Below are 18,257 nucleotides of genomic sequence, written 5' to 3'. Positions count from 1 at the left end.
TAGAACTCCCCAAACATCCGCCAAGTTTACTTTTCTGGATATTATTAAAATCATCCTATTCTCCTGACTTTCAGATTTACTGCACATGTTTTAAACACCTAACAATATAGAATTTCCTCCTTTTGGATTGAGACATATATAAATATAATTATATTGTTGCTTGTAATCTCAGGTTTAAACTTCTCTTTAGATTTTTATGTACATTGTGTCGGCAGCCAAAGTTTAATTCTTTACTAGTGCATAAATGTTCCGTTTTATGGTATTATAAGTATGTATAAACATACATATACTTTACTTTTGATGGACACTCTTGCTTTCTAGATTTTTTAAAAATGTACTACACTGGGAAGCCAGAGAGTTGGCTGAACAGTTAAAGGCGTTTGTTGCTCTTCCAGAAGACTTGGGCTTGAGCCTCAGCGCTCACACAGAAGCTTACAACAATTGTTAATTCCAGTTCCAGGGGGCTCGGCACCCTTCTCTTGCCTCTGCACTTAGCAGGCACCCATGTGCTACACAGACATATGCACAGCCGAAAGACCCATACACACTAAAAGAAACAACAACAAAAATCCTCAAATGCTTTACTGAATTAAGGAACAAAATGATCCCCAACATGTCTTTCTCCAAGGCACATAACTGACTCTGTTTACTGGTTATAGGAAAACACAAATGCCCAGTTTGAAACTGAGTGCAAATGGTTGTATCAATTATACAACCCAAGGACAGATGAAGAGTCCTGCTAAGACACATTCTATCCAATACTGGCATTGCATAGCTTTCACTTTGTTTCCCAATCTCATACATATGTAAAAAACATAGATACTGTTTAGATTTAAACTTCCCTGAATCCTAGCCAGGTGGAATATTTTCTTTCCTATAATTAAGAACTGGCCCTAGTTTGTGTTCCTGGAAATGCCTGTTCCTTTTTCTGCCCTAAATTTCCTTTGTGTTATTTGTCTTTCTCTTAATGACTTGTCGGTATTAATGCTCTATGTATTGTATGTGTGATAAATATGCTTTCCAGTTTGTCTTTTAACATTTTTATAGTTTGCTATTTACTTTTAAGTCTTTAATTTACCTGGAATTGATTTTTGTGAATATATGACTTATGGATCCAATTTCTTTTTTTATGAGTAACCAATTGTCTCTGGATAATTTATTAAAAAGTAAATTAAAAAACACATTCTTACCATTCTGCTCTATAATGGTCTGCATGGTCATAAATCAGGGTCTCATGAACACACAGTTCTGCTCAGAGCTCTCTCTTTTTTTCTTCTCAAATATTTGTTTAACACAGTGTCGTACAATGTCTTAATGACTTAGCCTTGTGCTCCATCATGATAACTATCTCGTCTCTCTAGCTCTATTGCTATTTCCCGGAAATATCTCTTTCCAAAATAATTATCCTTTATAGTTGTTCTCACTTGAACATTCTATTTTATATACCTATATTTTGTGCTACCAAGGAAATGAACTTGTGGCCTTTCACTTTGAAGACAAACACAGCCATGGACCTACTTTCCTCAAATCCACCCTACAAATTACAAATCCATGTAGTTTTGACTGGCTTTGTTGAGCTTTGAGGAGATTCATTTTTTTAATAGTTAGCATTGGAATGCCGATTCCTAGACACCCTTACATTTTTAAATTATTAAAATGGAACATTCTGCATTTCAAATATATTGTCTAACACACCATTAGTATCGAATGCCCTTCAATATTTTCACTGAGTTTATATTGATCACTATATTACTTTACTTTTAACTTTAATAATTAGTGAACAGGCTTCTCTAAAACCTCCTTGATACATGAATCGTTAATGAACATTTCATTTCTTTATCTGTGTTACTAATATCTATTATTAAGACACTGTTTTATTTTTTAGGGCTTCCCACAAAGCAAGGAAATTAACCCGTATGTTTATGACAGCATGCTTTCTGTGTAGAAGTCCTCAGCCTGTTTTCAAACCTACTGACTTTTGGATTCGTGTTGCTTATTCTGGTCTTTAAGCTCAGTTCTTGTTTCTTACTTCTTGGTGTAAATATCAAGTCTACAGTTCTTCACAGATCCTAAGTGCAGTGTGGACTTTTCTGTTAGATTTCCCACCCTTCATTTTGATTCTACTTAATCTTTCCACTTCACACAAGATTCACACCAGAAGAACCAATTTCCAGAAATTGTTAGAGTCCAAACCAAGAAAGTCCCTTCCAAGGCCCTGTTCTCAAACATTGCTTGTCTGGGTCTTTCTTTGTGTGTTAGATAAGGAATGAAGTATATATGTATATATTTCTATATAGAGATACAAATGCCATAGTTATAGCATACTTAGATATTATATATAGTTAAGTGTTGTCATAGACTTAATATGTATCTACACACATAACAGACTCTGTGTTTGCACACATGAACACTATACATCCAAAAATGCATTACATGTATATTAGTAAAACTTCTATATAATATAAAGATAATTATATATATATATATAGAGAGAGGCATATGTATGCATAAAATTTGAATACTTAATTTTAATCATTTTAATCAAGAACATTGAGACTATTTATTGTGTCATCAAATGTGTACTTCAAATTCACATTTATAAGGCTTCTATATCCTCATATTAAAATCTAAACGTTCAATCAATAGTTTCCAACTAAGAAAGACTTCTTAGCCATCACTGTATTGTCTGGCAGGACAAATGACATCCACATTTTGGCATTGCTAAGTATAATTTCTATAATAATTTATAAGGACAGCGTTTTCTGTTTGTACAGCAGTGCCATCTGCATTTGATACCTTGATGCCATGGCCTATTCTCTCTGTTAACTAAGCTGTCATTATCGCTGCTTAATAGCAAGACTTGCTGGAATGGCAGTGTTCTGGGGTCTGTACTGTTCATTTAGTAGGTTTTTCATTTACCTGTCTATCCCTGTATGTTCTTTATATAAACAATTAATTTCCTTACTGAATATACCACTTACAGGTCTCAAGATAGCTGCCCTATAAGATTTGCTTGTGACGTGGATTTGTTTTTAACCCAGGGCATTGCTATCCAACCTATCAGCTTCTTCTAGCACAGACACTCATGATACCCAGCCGCCTTTTCTGCTCTCACTGCAGATCTGGAACCGGGACAGCTTCAAAGAGGGCAGTTTGATCACGAGCCTATTAGATACATATGCACATCAAAAATAGACATGAGTTTCTAAAAAAGAAGAAAACATGTTCATATGGTCCGAGCGGAAAGTTCATTCACTCAAAGACAATATACTGTACATATGTTATTTATACACCATCATTTTAACTGCTCTTCAATGGAAAACATCTTGTTACCATAGCAACTGCCACATTGCATGCTATCTTGGAGACTACTACATCATTGTACTAGACACACAGAAAGGTATTCACGTCCTCAAATCATTTCAACATCTGTCATTTTAACAAAGTTTAAAGGGAAATAATAAATATGTGTTAGTCCCCTCCCCCATCATTGTTTTTATCTTAGAACCACTTGGTTCTACAGGGAGTGTATTTCTACTTAATTTCAACCCATAAAGGAATAGTGGTAATTTTTTATTTCACTCATGAGAGAAAGAACAGTCAACAAAAGAGTTAAAACAAGAATTGGGATCTGGCAGTCCCAGCTGCGTTGAGTCTGTTTGTTTTTGCATTGGGAAGTTCACGTCCTGTCAGACGTGTGACATCTTATTGAGCCACACGTGCTGCTGATCACGTGTGTTTTCATGCAGCAGTGTGGGGTTTAGACGTGTGCATGATGTCTTTGCTTAGTCCTTATTTTCTGATAATTGTCATCAAGTGACAGGGATCACATCCACTGTTGAAATTTTACTTGAAAATAGTCCAGCACACATCTGCATGCCTAGAACACGACATTCTGTTCAAATGACCCACCTTGGTAGCTTTAAGTAGGACATTCTCCCCATAATAGAAGTCAGTATTGGCGGGATGTTTTTTACATATGTTAAACTCTGTTGCTAGCAATTTTCTGTTTTAATTTTCAACTGGCTGATGTCGTGGGCACTTTCATATCATATTATCTGCATTAAAACTCAAGTTTCTTAGATAAGTATTTTCTCCGAGATTTGATGGACACTGCACAACAGATATGAATCTCAGATTTGAAAGAATCAGGCTCCAGAACACAAGTCCCTTACTCAACTGCTGTACTAAATTCTTCCCTAGATTAAAGGCAAGGCTTTCGGAAGAAGGAAAGATCACTTTCTGCTCGCCTGACATGTTTAATGTCAATTTATTGATGTGTCTTAAAAGTTCTGATGTTATCAGAAAACTACTGTGAAATCACAATGAAATGATAAATTGAACTATTTGTAAACCGAGCTTCAGTCAGTCAAAACATCCTGGATTCTCTTAGTGGAATGAGGGGCACTGAGGACTAGACCTAAGACTCTCACTATGTAAGAACTCCCCTACTGAGCTGTACTCCCAGGACCCTGCTGTCAGTTTTTAAAACCTTTTATTTCGTGACAGGATCTCACCAAACTGCCCAGGTTGGCCTTAAACTCACTTCACTGTCCAAGTAAGCCTTTAACTTTAGCTCTGCTCCCTCTGCCTCCTGAGGACCCGTGATGACAGGACCATCCAGCTTGACTGACTGAATGTCTCTGATTCTGCTTTACACAGTCACTTGGAATTTTGATAGCCTTCTCTGGAATTCCTTAAACACTGGAGTTGCAAACCGTAGTAGTCATGATAACAAGCACATATTAAATCCTAGGAAAATTCCTAGGTCTTGAGCCAAAAAATTCTTTGTTCCCATCGCTAAAGCAGTACAAATTTCTGACAGGTAGAAATGACTTCATTTTATAAGCCAACATAATAGGACCTAAAGTTCCTTTTTATTACCTCATCAGAACCAAGGGGCCCCAAATCTTCATGACATTTTGGGTTAGAAAACAGTAAAATGTGTAATGGCCAACCTCTGTCATCTATGCTGTCTTTTGAAATAGCAGTTGAAAACAATGTGAGCGGGTGAGCGGGGCCCGTGCACAAATGCAGTTACAGGGAATCAATACCCAAGAAAGTGAAGATTGACCAAACCAGACCTACAGAGCTTATGGACGCAGTGCCTTCACGAAAGTGGTTAAAATCTAGAGGGGAGTGGCCAGCAATATGGCTCAGAGGGTAAAGGGGCTTCTCATGGAGCCTAAGATTTTTGAGTTCTGTTCCTCAGAACAATAGGACTGGCTCCCTCAGACGGTCCACTGACCTCTCCACGTGTGTCCTGGTAGTGTCGTGCCACTTCATACATCTTACATTCCTTTTGCTATTTTTCCTGTGTGATCCTGACGTTTCTACTCACATCGCTTTAATTCTATGCTCAAAAGCTTAACTCAGACTCACATGGTTTCCAGTTTGAAAACTACATAAATCTCATAATGATCGTTACATCTGAGTATATTCATTTCTTCATATTTAATACCTTAAAGTAAAATGGTAAACATTTGCTTCTTAAACTTCCGCCTAATCGAGTTTAAAATCCCTCAAGGAATCAATTATATGGTTTTGAAGATTTATTCATTTTTCTTTTATGTGCATGCATACTTTGCCTGCACATCCATGTATGTGAGTATGTGAGTATATACACACACACATACACATATATACATATAGATCATATACAAAATATATACATATATACATATACATATATTTGTTGTATGTATACACATATACACATATGTATCATATATATCATATACAACATATGCAACATATATACATATATACATATACATATATTTGTTGTATGTATACACATATACACATATGTATCATATATATCATATACAACATATGCAACATATATACATATATACATATACATATATTTGTTGTATGTATACACACACACACACACACACACATACAATATGGGTGCCTGGTATACACAGAGGCCAGAAGGTGTTGACTCTCCTGGTTGTGGAGATTCAGAAGAGGCCGAGCTACCATGTGGGTGCTGGGAATGAGACCTATGTCATTTGAAGGGCAGTGAGTGTTTTTAATTGCTAACCTATGCTTGCAGTGTCCGGTTTTACAATCATAATGCATTGTAGATAACCCCACATCTTGTAAGCATATCAATGTCACTTCCCAACTCCCCTAGCGACCATTCTTCTCACAACTAGAAGAAAAGTTTCCGTCTTCTTCATGCTGATAGGATAAACTGGGTATACCACTGATCGAACACAATTAGGAAATTGAATTTTTTTTACACCCATTTGTTTGGGAAAAGTATATTTTCTAGTCTGAGTCATCTAAATGAATGTCCTTGCGAACACGGAAAACAGCAAAAATCATTTTAAAAGTAACTGGTAATAGCAGGTTAATTTACCTATTCAAACTAAATGCTTTTTTAATATTCAATGTTATAAGTGATAAGTGCTGGTTAATAATCAAAACCAGACTTTCTTCGAGTATATAAACAAGGCAGCAGAGTTTTTTCTTATCACATGGTTCTGCCCTTGGAAGGTATCCATTGGATAGGAAGGAGACGTCTCCAACGGGATGTCCTGACATATGGTTTTGTCTGAGGCAGTGACTGAAGTAAGAGGTAAAGGGGTAAACAGACATTTTTTTTCATGCATAGCTATTAAATTTTAGCCAATATGTAAAGGATATGCAACACGTTGTAGACAATGCCCTGAAAGGATATATATTTCAGATTACCTAAAATAGCTTTTTATGTGGTTATCTTTCAGTTGATGCACTGAATTGTTTTGCAAATACTCACGACTGAAGAGCAGGTGACGGGAGGACAGTGGTGGATGTCATGTGCGCAAGTGTACAAATATGAATGAGGACCTTTGGCGGAGGTTCTTACACGGTAACTTCTCCAAAGACCATAATTAAGCAACACTTTCCCTCTGTCTCTCATGCAACCTGTTAATCGTTTCAGAAAGTCACTGATTTTCCTGTTACTGAGTAAAAGCATGCAAGGCTAAACAGATGGCTTAATGTCACAAAGTCATTGGCTCGTATAACTAGATTTTTATCACTAGGGCTCAGATGAAAACAGAGAGCTGTGAATTACAAACAGAAACGAGCTCACGTACACCAGAGCAAGCTATTTCCCAATATTGAAATGCAGGGGAAAACTTTCAAGAGAAAGCTGTGCCTTGTAGTGGAATCATCAGGATGCAACGGATAGGTTTAAAACCAGGGTCTGAAGGACTGTGGACACAACTGATGCTCGCGGTACACCACCTACAGTCTCCCCACCTTCAGTACACTCTTACTACACTGGGCAACATATACAACTATTTTGAGTATATTAATTGTCATAGAAAATGCTTTCCAAACTTGTTCATCACCAGAGGGACACAAAACCCATTCCTGCTATATTGAACATTTCCTTCTGATAGAACTTCATTAAAATTTTAATAACAGTGATTGAAAGTTACACTGAAATAAAAAAAAATAAACCATGTATGCTCACTTCTGGCTATTTGCTTTTAAGATATTAATGAAACATCTTACCAGGCATTTGGACAACACTGATGACTCCCCTGTTAAAAGTTTTTGTAAGCAGTGTCCATAGCATAACGTTCAAACAGTATACATTCTTTGACGTCAATAAGGACAACAGACTTTTCAAGGTCCACAACAGAACCAAAAAAATATGCCTGTTATCCTGTATACATCCCTCCTTTTCTGTGTCTCTTTTCTTTCCCAGCTTCTTTTCCATACACACTTCAGATTATTTGAGGTGGATGGATGACGAGATTAATGTTCATGTGGTACGTGGTGTTTCCTTTTCTTAACAAATTCTCATTTTTCTTAGCCTTTATAAGCATGTGACTCCTGCATATGCCTAAAACAGAATAAATGGAAGCAGCAGCAATAGGCAAAATGCTTTTCCCAAACAGGCACGTTTATTTGCTTTTAAAAAAACCATAGGTTCTCGCTGTATCCCACCCAGTTTCCACGCACACAAAAGGATATAGTAATCAGCGAGTATATTTTTGTCCTTGCTTTCACAGGAAGATATTTTGAATCAGGATAATTTAGTTGGTTATATTAAGTTTTCCAACAGTTAAAATTCTAATCCTTAGTATGACGCACTGCCTAATTTTCACACAATCGGCGACCAGGCTCTCGGTCCCCGTGTCCTTGAGGACCATCTTGCGAATTCGTCAAGTGAAAGTTTTCACCATCATTGTTTTTGGTAACGCAATCCCTAACCCTTGATCTTTGCCCATTCTTTCAGGTTATGTTACAGTTAAACAAATGAATCAGACACAGAAGTAAGAGAAGCATGGAAGAAAGTGGTCTTTCTGGTAAGGAGCAGTAAGCAAAAGCCTTCAGAAGTCTCTCCTCCTCCTGTCTGCCTTTTGATGCTGGGGCTAGCGTGAGTAGTGGAAACAGATGCTATCAGAGCTACATTTTTTGGCTTGGGATAAAGGGAACAAAAGCTAACAGAGTCATGCTGTTTTGCAAACTGACATACACACTTCATCTTTCCAAAATAGTTCTGGATTTAAAAAAAAATAAGTTAATTGCCAGTCTTGATGGAACTGTAACTGCCACTGTTCTTATAGAGAAAGAGAAAGTCAGAAAGCAACTGGGGGATAGGAGTGTTGCTTACAGATCCAAGTAGGTCTCCTCTTGGCTGCTCTGTGAATGCTGCTCTTTGTGAAACCTTCCATTGTTAAAGGACCTGTGGGTGCTCTATGAACTACCTGTTGCTGTCACTAAAGACCCAACAGAAAGAAATTTAATGGGAGTATTTATTTCAGTTCGCGGGTTGAGGGGACTAGACTGGGTCAGGGCAGGAGCGGCGTGACGGTAAGCCTGTGAGGTTGCTGAAACTGTGGGGGCGAGAGATGAGTTGTGGCGCTCAGATGGCTTTTCCTTTTGCACAGTCTGGCGTGCCATCCAAGAAATGGTGCTGCCCACACTGGTAAGGCTTCTTCCGGCCTCACTTAAAGTCTTCTGGAAACATCTCTGTAGACTCAGTATACAAAGGAGAAAACTCGGGGCTGGAGAGACCGCTCAGCGGTTAAGAGCATGGGCCATTCCTCCAGAGGTCCTGAGTTCAAGTCCCAGCAACCACATGGTGGCTCACAACCATCTTTAATGGGACCTGATGCCCTCTTCGGTGAGGCTGAAGACAGCTATAGTGTACTTATAAAAAAGGAGAAAATCGGTTTCGTGTTTGCGTTCTTGGTGTCTTTGACCTGTCTCAGGGTTCCTTACCCAAGGCCAGTACTAGTACCACATGACTCTGGCTGCTTTTCTCCTGAGGTGGGACTCTCAGTGTTTGTGGATTACTTTGCCACGGAGAACACCTTAATGAATTACACTACCTCTGTGGCAGATAAGCCTTCCTGTTAAATAAAGCATAGATGCGATTGGCTGATAGCCGTCATATATTGAACCACTTACCTGCTCATGACAGCAATTAAAAGTTATTCGGATTATTTCCAAACAAGACCCATCAGACCTTAAAGCTACAGGATATGATCTATTGAAAGAAACAAGGAACAGGGAGCAGAGTCATAGAGTGCCCCAGGACACTTACTCTGATTTCACACCTCTGCCTGCCCTTTGCTCACCAAGCAACAGAGGGGAGAACCAGCACAACGGAAGGCTTGGTTTTATCTAAGAGTTTCAGCTACGTGAAGGGGGGACACTTTCCCCCAGTCCCTTGCTAACTGTCAGACTGGGGTCTCAGAATAAATCAGTAGAATCTGATAACTTTTGTTAAAAGAACTTTGCCCTTCTAGCGTATGATTTGTGGATGCTTACAGACACCGAATGTAAAAACAGTTAAGTGCTTCATTGTGCCAGCACAAGGTCATGGTGACCGGGTCTCGGTGTTCTGAGAAGAGGTCCTAACAGAAACCGGAAGTGGAATTGGACTGGGAAGACAAAGTGCAGACTTTGAGCACCAGGCTGGCTCCTTGTATTTATGGTTGGTGCGCAAGGACGCTAGTCGCGCGAGGATGCTTGTTGCTGTCGTCTCTGTTGTTTTTGCCGTTTGACTTGGTTATTTATGGTTTCTGCTATGAACATAAAGGCTCTGAAAATCCAACTCCATTTCCCCAGGGTCCTCACACCTTGTTGGCTTACAAGCTGCAATTTCACACTTTGGGGCACACAACTCCTTGAGTAGATAAGTGGAAAGGAAACCGTGGGGACATACCCATCTGGAGCAAAGTTAAGGTGACAGGGATAGCAGGATTATACATGAGAATCGAAAGACAACCCCGAACAAGATGAAACTGTGGGCAAGGCATTTTCAGAAGATTAAGGAAGGCTCACTGAAAGACGGATTCTTAGGATTGGCTAAACAATGGCGGGATTTTGTCAACGTCGATAAAAATACCAAATTTAATTCTCTTCTTTAATTGAAAGTGGGACAAAAGTTAGAGTGAGCAGCTTAGAATTCACCCATGCAGTCAGCCCTGCCTCCTGCCCTTTTGCCGGGTTGCACCGCCAATGACAGCATCTCATGTGTTGACTTCCAAAGTGGCTCCATGGTATAGAGAGTGTAGTGTTCTAGGACTCTCTGGAGGCTTCCTATGATACAAGAGCTCTGTGAACTTCCTCTGAATTCCTCCCATTTTATTAGAAATGGGTTAAAAACATTGCATTTCTATGAATCAGAACAAAAAAATGATCTGAATATCACTAAATTATATGCCATCAAAATCTTGGGGGGTGTAATTAGACAAAACCATCATAGAAACAAATGACTCCCAGCAAACTATGGGTTACTAATAATTTCATCAGTCTTCCGTAAAATACACGTGAGGGAAATAGAGTGTCACATTGAGTCACTTTGGACTGCATTTTCCATCCTCAGACCAAAGAAATGCAGGCACAAGTCCCAATTCGGGTTAAAATTAGTTTCTGTGAAAAGAATTTGAGTTCAGTTTTCTTCTTGTAGGTATTTAAAAATTTATCATACTTTATGATTATTATTCATGAGCAAGCTTAAGCACCTCACTAATAAAACTAACGGCATGCCCAATAGGACGCATTTAAAATTGCTTAGGTAAAAAGGGTGACCATTAGGGTCCTTTGGAGGAAGAGCAAGTGCCCAACTGTGCATGTGCTTGTTGAATGTACGAAAAATTTAATTTGGCTAATTAGTGACCTTGGTTTGATAGGCAATTACTTTGGTTATGAGAGTCCCGTGATTCCTATATTACCCTTTTAAAAAAGAAAATAATGTGCTATGAGGACAATTAAGAGAAAGTTTGTTCAGGGAGCAAAGCAGGGGAAAAATGTAAGGACACCATTTTCCTTTAGAAGTGTGCCCCAGTAGAAGTTTCCCATTCTGTGGAAAGTTGCAGGCAGGAAGCCCTTCTGCCCACCTTTCACCTCTGGCATTTTCTAATGGAAGACTGTCAGGCCAGATGGCCATAAATGCTATCTTTGTTAAATCACAAACCTTGCTATTTTATCTTAAATATGCAAGTATTAATCAAAGTTTCAAGATTTGAATATATATATATATATATATATATATATATATATATATATGGCAAAGTTCATTCCTATAGTCTTTCACATAGGGGCCAAGGCTGCCTAGATCATGTGGAGAGGGGCTTTTTGCTGTTGGTTTCAGAAGGACTCAACAATGAAAAAGCACGAAGACCAAAGATAGCAACAACCAACATTAATAAGACAGATGTCACTGGATTTCTCACTGAGTTCCTTGGAGGTCCCTAAGTGTGGCCAGTTCATTAGTGGTCCTGAATCCCAACTAGGTCATTGCTCTTGTCAATCCAGTTTTGCCTCCTTTTCAGGGAATTGCCATAAAGACAAAGAATTGAAAGTTTTTCAAGTACGGTGACGCCGACCTGTGGCCGACCCTGTGCACACCCAGACACTGGGAAGAATCATCAAGCATCTGACAGCAAATCCTTGCATGAACCATCATGAAACTCCCCAGATTTTCAGAACACAGGAGTGTAGCACTGTTCCTCCAAGCTGTGGAATTGACAGAAAGCAAACATCTTCGTTGAGTGGAGCGATACGTGCCTCTAACACCAAGCCTTAGGGCCTGAGGCAGGAAGGTATCTGCATGTTTGAGGCCAGCCTAGGCCAGTCTGAGTTATGTAAAAGAACAAAACAAGCCACAGGAAAAAAAAAGTGTTGTTTTTAAAAAATGTGTTCAATACTTAGTTGAAGTTATGGTATTATTAAGTTAAGGTATTTAAAAACTGGTGGATTTTCGTAATACTTGTAATATTCATCTGCTTATAGTGATCTGGAAAAGTTCTCAGGTGTTATGAGTGTGTAAGATCATACTGAAATTCTTCTTGGACCGAGGTAGAGGATCCCTATGGCAGAGTTAGGGGAAGGATTGAAGAAGCTGAAGGGGATGGCAACCCCATAGGAAGACCAAGAGGTATCGACTAATCCGGATCCCTGGGAGCTCCAAGAGACTATGCCACCAACCAAAGAGCATACATGGGCTGGTCTGAGTTTCCTGACACATATGTATCTGAGGACTGCCTTGTCTGGTCTCAGGGGGAGAGGATGCATAATCCTGTACAGACTTGATGCCCCTGAGAAGGGGGATGGAGGGGTGGGGTAGGTGGGGTCGTGGGGAAAGCACCCTTTCAGAGGAAAAGGAGAGGGGGATAGGGTGAAGAACTCTTAAGGAAGACTGGGAAGAGGGCAACATTTAGGATGTAAATACATGAAATGATTAAAGAATTTAAAATAAAATGAAAAAGAAATGCTTTGAGTAGAAGTATGTGGAGTGTACCTTGATTACCAATGAGAAACACTTGCCGGTAGTGATTTTATTTTCCCCCCTCTCTTTGGAAAAACGAGTGGTTTTAAAACAACGTAGACACTCCAGTTAACTGTCATACAACTGCCTCATGACTGCCACATCTCATTGTAAATAGTGGTTAGAAAGCCATCATACAAAAAAGACAAAGAGTGACTTTCTGAGTATTTTATGCCAAGGACTTTCCATCTGCAATTAACGTCTATCACTGTTGCGATGGTTCTAGGGAAAGTCCTGCCTTTGCTCTTCTCTCAACTCAGCTCAGAGGCATCGAAATAAAACCTTTGCACTCTCCTCGGTTTCCCCACAGAATCTTACACGTTTGGCTGCACATTTGCAGCATGAAACACAAGAGTTTTGCTGGAGAGGACCAGTTCCCCCTTCTATTGTACAGAATTTGTTCCAACTTGTCTCTATGCATCTGCCTGCATTGTAGACAAAGGCTGGTTCTTTCATGAACTCCCATAAGGCATTTCTGCAAAGAGCAACACTCATTTAACAAGTGCACTCTGCCATGCAGGCGGGACCTGCCAGGAGCAACAGCATGCCTAGAACGGAAATGTTGTTTAATGAATATTTATTGATTATGAATATTCATTAAATTAACATCTTTATGGCCAGCCTCAGGCTTTGTAACTTATATGGCAGTAAAGTGGTTAAGTAAAGTTTTCAAACCAGTCTGGAAGCTCTTTGACTTTCAGGGGAGGGAGGGAGGGAGGGAGGGAGGGAGAGAGAGAGAGAGAGAGAGAGAGAGAGAGAGAGAGAGAGAGAGAGATTACCCAAGGCAAGCTTTCTTCTGGGACAGAAGAGGCTCACAGATGTTTAATGTGGTCAGTTAATGCTTGGCATCGAAACCATTGGTTTGGGCATCAGGATCAAGTGACCCAATTCCCTTTTTCCACCCCACCTTTCCTATGACACAGTCACTCCAGCAGTGTGCTGTAATCATGGGCCCTCTGTATTTTCCATCATCTCCAGCCTTATAGTAAATCTATTAGTCCTGGTTGTACCCATTTGGCATGGGTTGCCCAGTTAGCACTTCCAGGATCCTTTGAAGGTAGACAAGCTAGCCGTCCTTCAACCCATTTAGGAGAATATTGTCTTTCTAAGTCACACTTTCACTCACACAGCCCCGCCTGCTTAAAACTCATTAAAGATTTCCCTCTGCCTTTAACTGCAATTCCAGGTTCTCAAGGTAGACGCGGGTCTAGCTGTCTTCCTAGTTCATGTATCACTAGCTCCTACTCTGGTTCCTGGTTGCTAACTGCAGTGAAAAACCTGCTCATGATACCTCCTGTCAGTGGGGCTTGGAGTGGGTCTCACTCTCAGTCCCTCCATCTAAGTTTAACCCTGCAGAACTGCTCCTGCTTTCCTTACTACCTCTACCCTCCTCTCCCCCAACCCAAGTCATCTCTGGATTTCGGAAAGCTGGCACAGAAGCTCCTTCTTTATACCTCATCTAGTCCAGCATTGCTGTCTTCAGATTCACCACTCGGCAATCAAATCCCTTTGTGTTTTGTTCATAGACCCTTCATGGCCCATGAAATCCGGGAAATGTGCGTGTTTTCCATTAGTACAACATCAGCGCCACCTTGGCATTCAAACACGTAGTAGGTGCTAATTGTACAGGAGTCGTGATGGAAGCATGCTGATCAACGCTCAGTTCTGCCAGAAGCCTTAGCTGAAGAGCTCATTTTACCAGAAGTCATGGAAGGCAGTCCCCAGAGGCTATAGAAGCATCAGTTAACAATAACTTCTCTAGAAAAAAAAATTAAAGTGGGAGACTGGTAGAAAAATATTACCATAGCCATTACAAGGCAAATTCCACCCAAAATTCAGTTCTGTTTGAATATCATCGTTCGTTATTTGAAATATTAAGCTAGAAATTCAGTGACTTCTCTGTACACAGGAGGTTGGCTGCAGACACCAACAGCTATGTACAGTTAAAATGAAATAGAGTCATTTTTAAAGAAGGGGTCCGCAGAAAATACTGGAAGATACATGGCAGGCATCATTTGGGAAGAAGTCTAGAAATTAGAGCCATTGCCTGTAATTCAATGTATTTCTGAGCTGTCCCTTCAACATTTCTGTACAGATTCTCCCTCCTCAGTTCATCCGGCAATCCTTAGACCACGGAGGCTTCTCTCTCTGTATTATTCACAACAGTGGCCCCAAAAGAATGCTGTTCCCTTCTCTTTGATTTCCGGGAAAAGTATGACTTTCTCAGCATAGAAATAAGCAAAAGTTCACCGAGAGGCTTATTTCAGAGAGCCAGGGAAGTTGTTTTACGTTGTAGGCTGAGAAACCAACCCAAAAGATGTAAGTCCTGAGAGAAATGGTGCCTAGTTAATAGCACAAGTCATCAGTAGATTTTCCTTTGAGACTACTAGCATGAACAGAGATTTTCTTCTTATTGGTCTTCACTTGCAACACTTTCCAATTTTAATAGCACTTCACTTGCTGTCATACAACTATAAAAGTAGCATTGACTGCTTACTCTTTTAGTTCTGTAACAACACTGTCGAGGTGAGTCAGAGTTCTCCATGCAAAGTGAGCTAATAGTCTGTTGGTCTGGCTCCCTTCCCCTTCTCCCTCTCTCCATATATCTCTATAATCTACTTATAATCAACGTATACACACTATCTATATTTGTCCATTTTTCATCTACCATATGTAAAGTGGTTTGTGACAAGCTATTGACACACACCGAGGTTCAGATGATCTTATTAGGTTATGTAGCCAAACAACTAGGGTCCAGGTGCTCTTGTTTTTGTTTGTTTGTTTGTTTGTTTTTGTTTTTGTTTTTGTTTTTTTTTGGAGCTGGGGACCGAACCCAGGGCCTTGCGATAGCTAGGCAAGCGCTCTACCACTGAGCTAACTCCCCAACCCCATGGTGCTCTTGTTTTAAATCAGACGAGTGCGTTCCGGTCTGAGTTTGAGTATCTGAGAAAGTCAAACGCTATGGGCCTGCAGACTGTTCCTCCTCTGCCACAGTTTTTGTTCTATGTGTCTGATAGACTCGGGTGTCCTGGTCAACCAAAAACAAGGGCTGTCTCCTCTCCAGGGTCACTATTCAATTTTAATATATTCTCAAAACACTTACTTAGAGTAGAAGTACCCAGAAACAGTCTGAACTGGCCATGTGGGCATCCTCTGGCCCAATCAAATTGAGATATAAAATCAGTCATCGTCTACTGTTATCTCTGATTTTATTCTAGGAACAAACAAGTCCCCTCTCTTCATTAAAGTTTTGTCCTCTTCATCTGCCAAGTGATTCCATTGATCATGTCTGCCTTCTAGCTGTATTTGCCTTTGCTCTGTGACCAATTACTCAGATGCTACCCATGACCTGCCTGTGAGTAACCAGTAGATTTGAATGTGGAAAATAGTTATAATACAAAGGCAAAACCTGATGTGTAGTGTCGTAGAAACTTTGCTTTTTTGGGGTCCTTATTTCTTTCACAACTTCAGCTGTAGCTGCAACCAGTGATGATGATGGTTTCCGGTTTGGGCTGTTTCAGGCTTGGGAGAGACCCGTTTTCAATAAGGCCCACACTGTCATCAGACTAGCATCCTCTCCCTGACTGAGCTTTCGCTCGCATGGAGATTGCTGTGCTCCCTGTCCCCGCAGAGGACTCATCCATCATGTCTGGGGTCTGCATATGAGCTGTAGTGGAACTTGCTGTTAGTCCGCCTGGAGCTGGATCCCGCGCTGTGTGCACTATCTCCCTTCTTCCTTCATTAATTCTGCAGTTTGCTGTCTCCCTGCACATGGCAAAACAATGCCTTTGTGTACAGCCGTTCTGCCCTAACCTCAGCAGACTCAAACCGTTGCAGCGTTACTGAACCAAAGGCTGCAGGCGTCAGAAGTGCCATGTGAGCTACATCAGAGACATCAGTCCTCTGTGTTCGTGTCAAGATGCTCTGCTTCAGGCTCCCTTGGGCAAGCCCGACCCCATTCGCAGTTGCTTCTCATTTCCCTGTGGAGATGGGCCTCACTGTTTAATGTTTAACAAATGCTCTGCCACACAGGGGTCCAGCTGCAGCCTTTTTCCTAATCAGAGTGATGTCATATCCCGCTCCCCAAGCTGCCTTGCCTTTAGGGGATGCTCTGCTCATGCGCGCTTGCTTCAGGGAGTACCACTCTTTCTCTGTTGACTGGGTTTTGGGTATGTGAGTCTTCAGGGTTTCCTGTACACAAAGGGCTTCATGAAGAAGGGAAATAGATATTGTTTGTTGTGTCCAGAGGCTGGAATAGGGACAAGAGTGAAAGTTTACAGAGAGCAGATTTAAATCCAACGTAAGGGAAACCAGGAGTAATGAACCACTTTCGTTTAATGATAAGGTAGACCCCACGAGTTGGCTTTTCCTGAGGCTGACCAAAAAGAAAGGCAAGAAAACCAGGCAGTAGGAAGGGACTACTGTGTTGGTAATCAGAGCGAACTAGACTGCTCCCAAGTAGAAATGCACTGTCACGATTTTAACCTTAGCCCATCTCCCGTCTTTGTACCTCTCTATTGTTCTGAGCCCTTCTCTGCCTCTTCTTTTCCTCTTCCTCTTTCCTTCTTCCTTCCCTTCTTCCTCCTTGCTTTCCTCCCCTCTTCTAATTTTTAATTGGTTTTAGTTGAAAATCAGATATAGTCACTGTACTATGCCTTCATGATCAACAGAAAAAAAAAATTAGGTTTGAAACTTGACCTGCCCGCTCTGCATCTTTTTTCTTTTTAAGTAAGTCAAAATATATAAGCTTATCATGTGCGTGATCTTATAGGGGTATTTCCCTTTCAAGCCTTTCTTTCTGACGCTTACTACGCACAGCTCGTCGAAGAATACACATCTTTCTTTGAACTCTGGGCTGTCAAACATGTTCCACAGCAGCAGAGCTGAAGTTTAGACGTTGCCTTTCACCACTTTGTCTCTGCTGAAAGTGAGAGCTGTTACCTTTAAGATTCTCCATGGCTGGGAAACACTTGCCCGCAAGTGTGCAAATGTAGCTGGTTTTCCTCATAGAAATTCAGATGAGTAGCTGATCTTTTAAGCTTTCCATTACAGAGCTCCCACAAAACCTGCTTACTGAAGAGCTCCCATTTTAGAAGTTGGCTTTCCACCAAATTGGTGGAAATTCAAAAATAAAAGAGAAAAAAACAGGAAGAAAACTCTCTCTCTCTCTCTCTCTCTCTCTCTCTCTCTCTCTCTCTCTCTCTCTCTCAAAACCCGACTTTGGTTCCTGGTTTTTCTGCTGATGTGTTTTGCCTTTTTATGCCTCAGACTCCACATCTTAATTTGTGCCCCTTAATTTGGATGGCAAAGCTTGTTGGTGGCTTCCTCAGAATGGCATGCTAGTCCTCCAGCATTTGAATACTGGGCTGTTAGTACAGGAAGACATCTGTGGAATTTCTACGGGAGAAAGCTGTGGCCCTGGGTCATATTTTCATTGGAAGCTCTCAGACATCTTGTCTGAAAC

Source organism: Rattus norvegicus, chromosome 2, assembly GCF_021556685.1.
Source record: "Rattus norvegicus strain SHRSP/BbbUtx chromosome 2, alternate assembly SHRSP_T2T, whole genome shotgun sequence".
Classification (NCBI taxonomy): domain Eukaryota; kingdom Metazoa; phylum Chordata; class Mammalia; order Rodentia; family Muridae; genus Rattus; species Rattus norvegicus.
The sequence above is the reverse complement of the archived record's forward strand: the minus strand, read 5'-3'. Positions refer to the sequence as shown.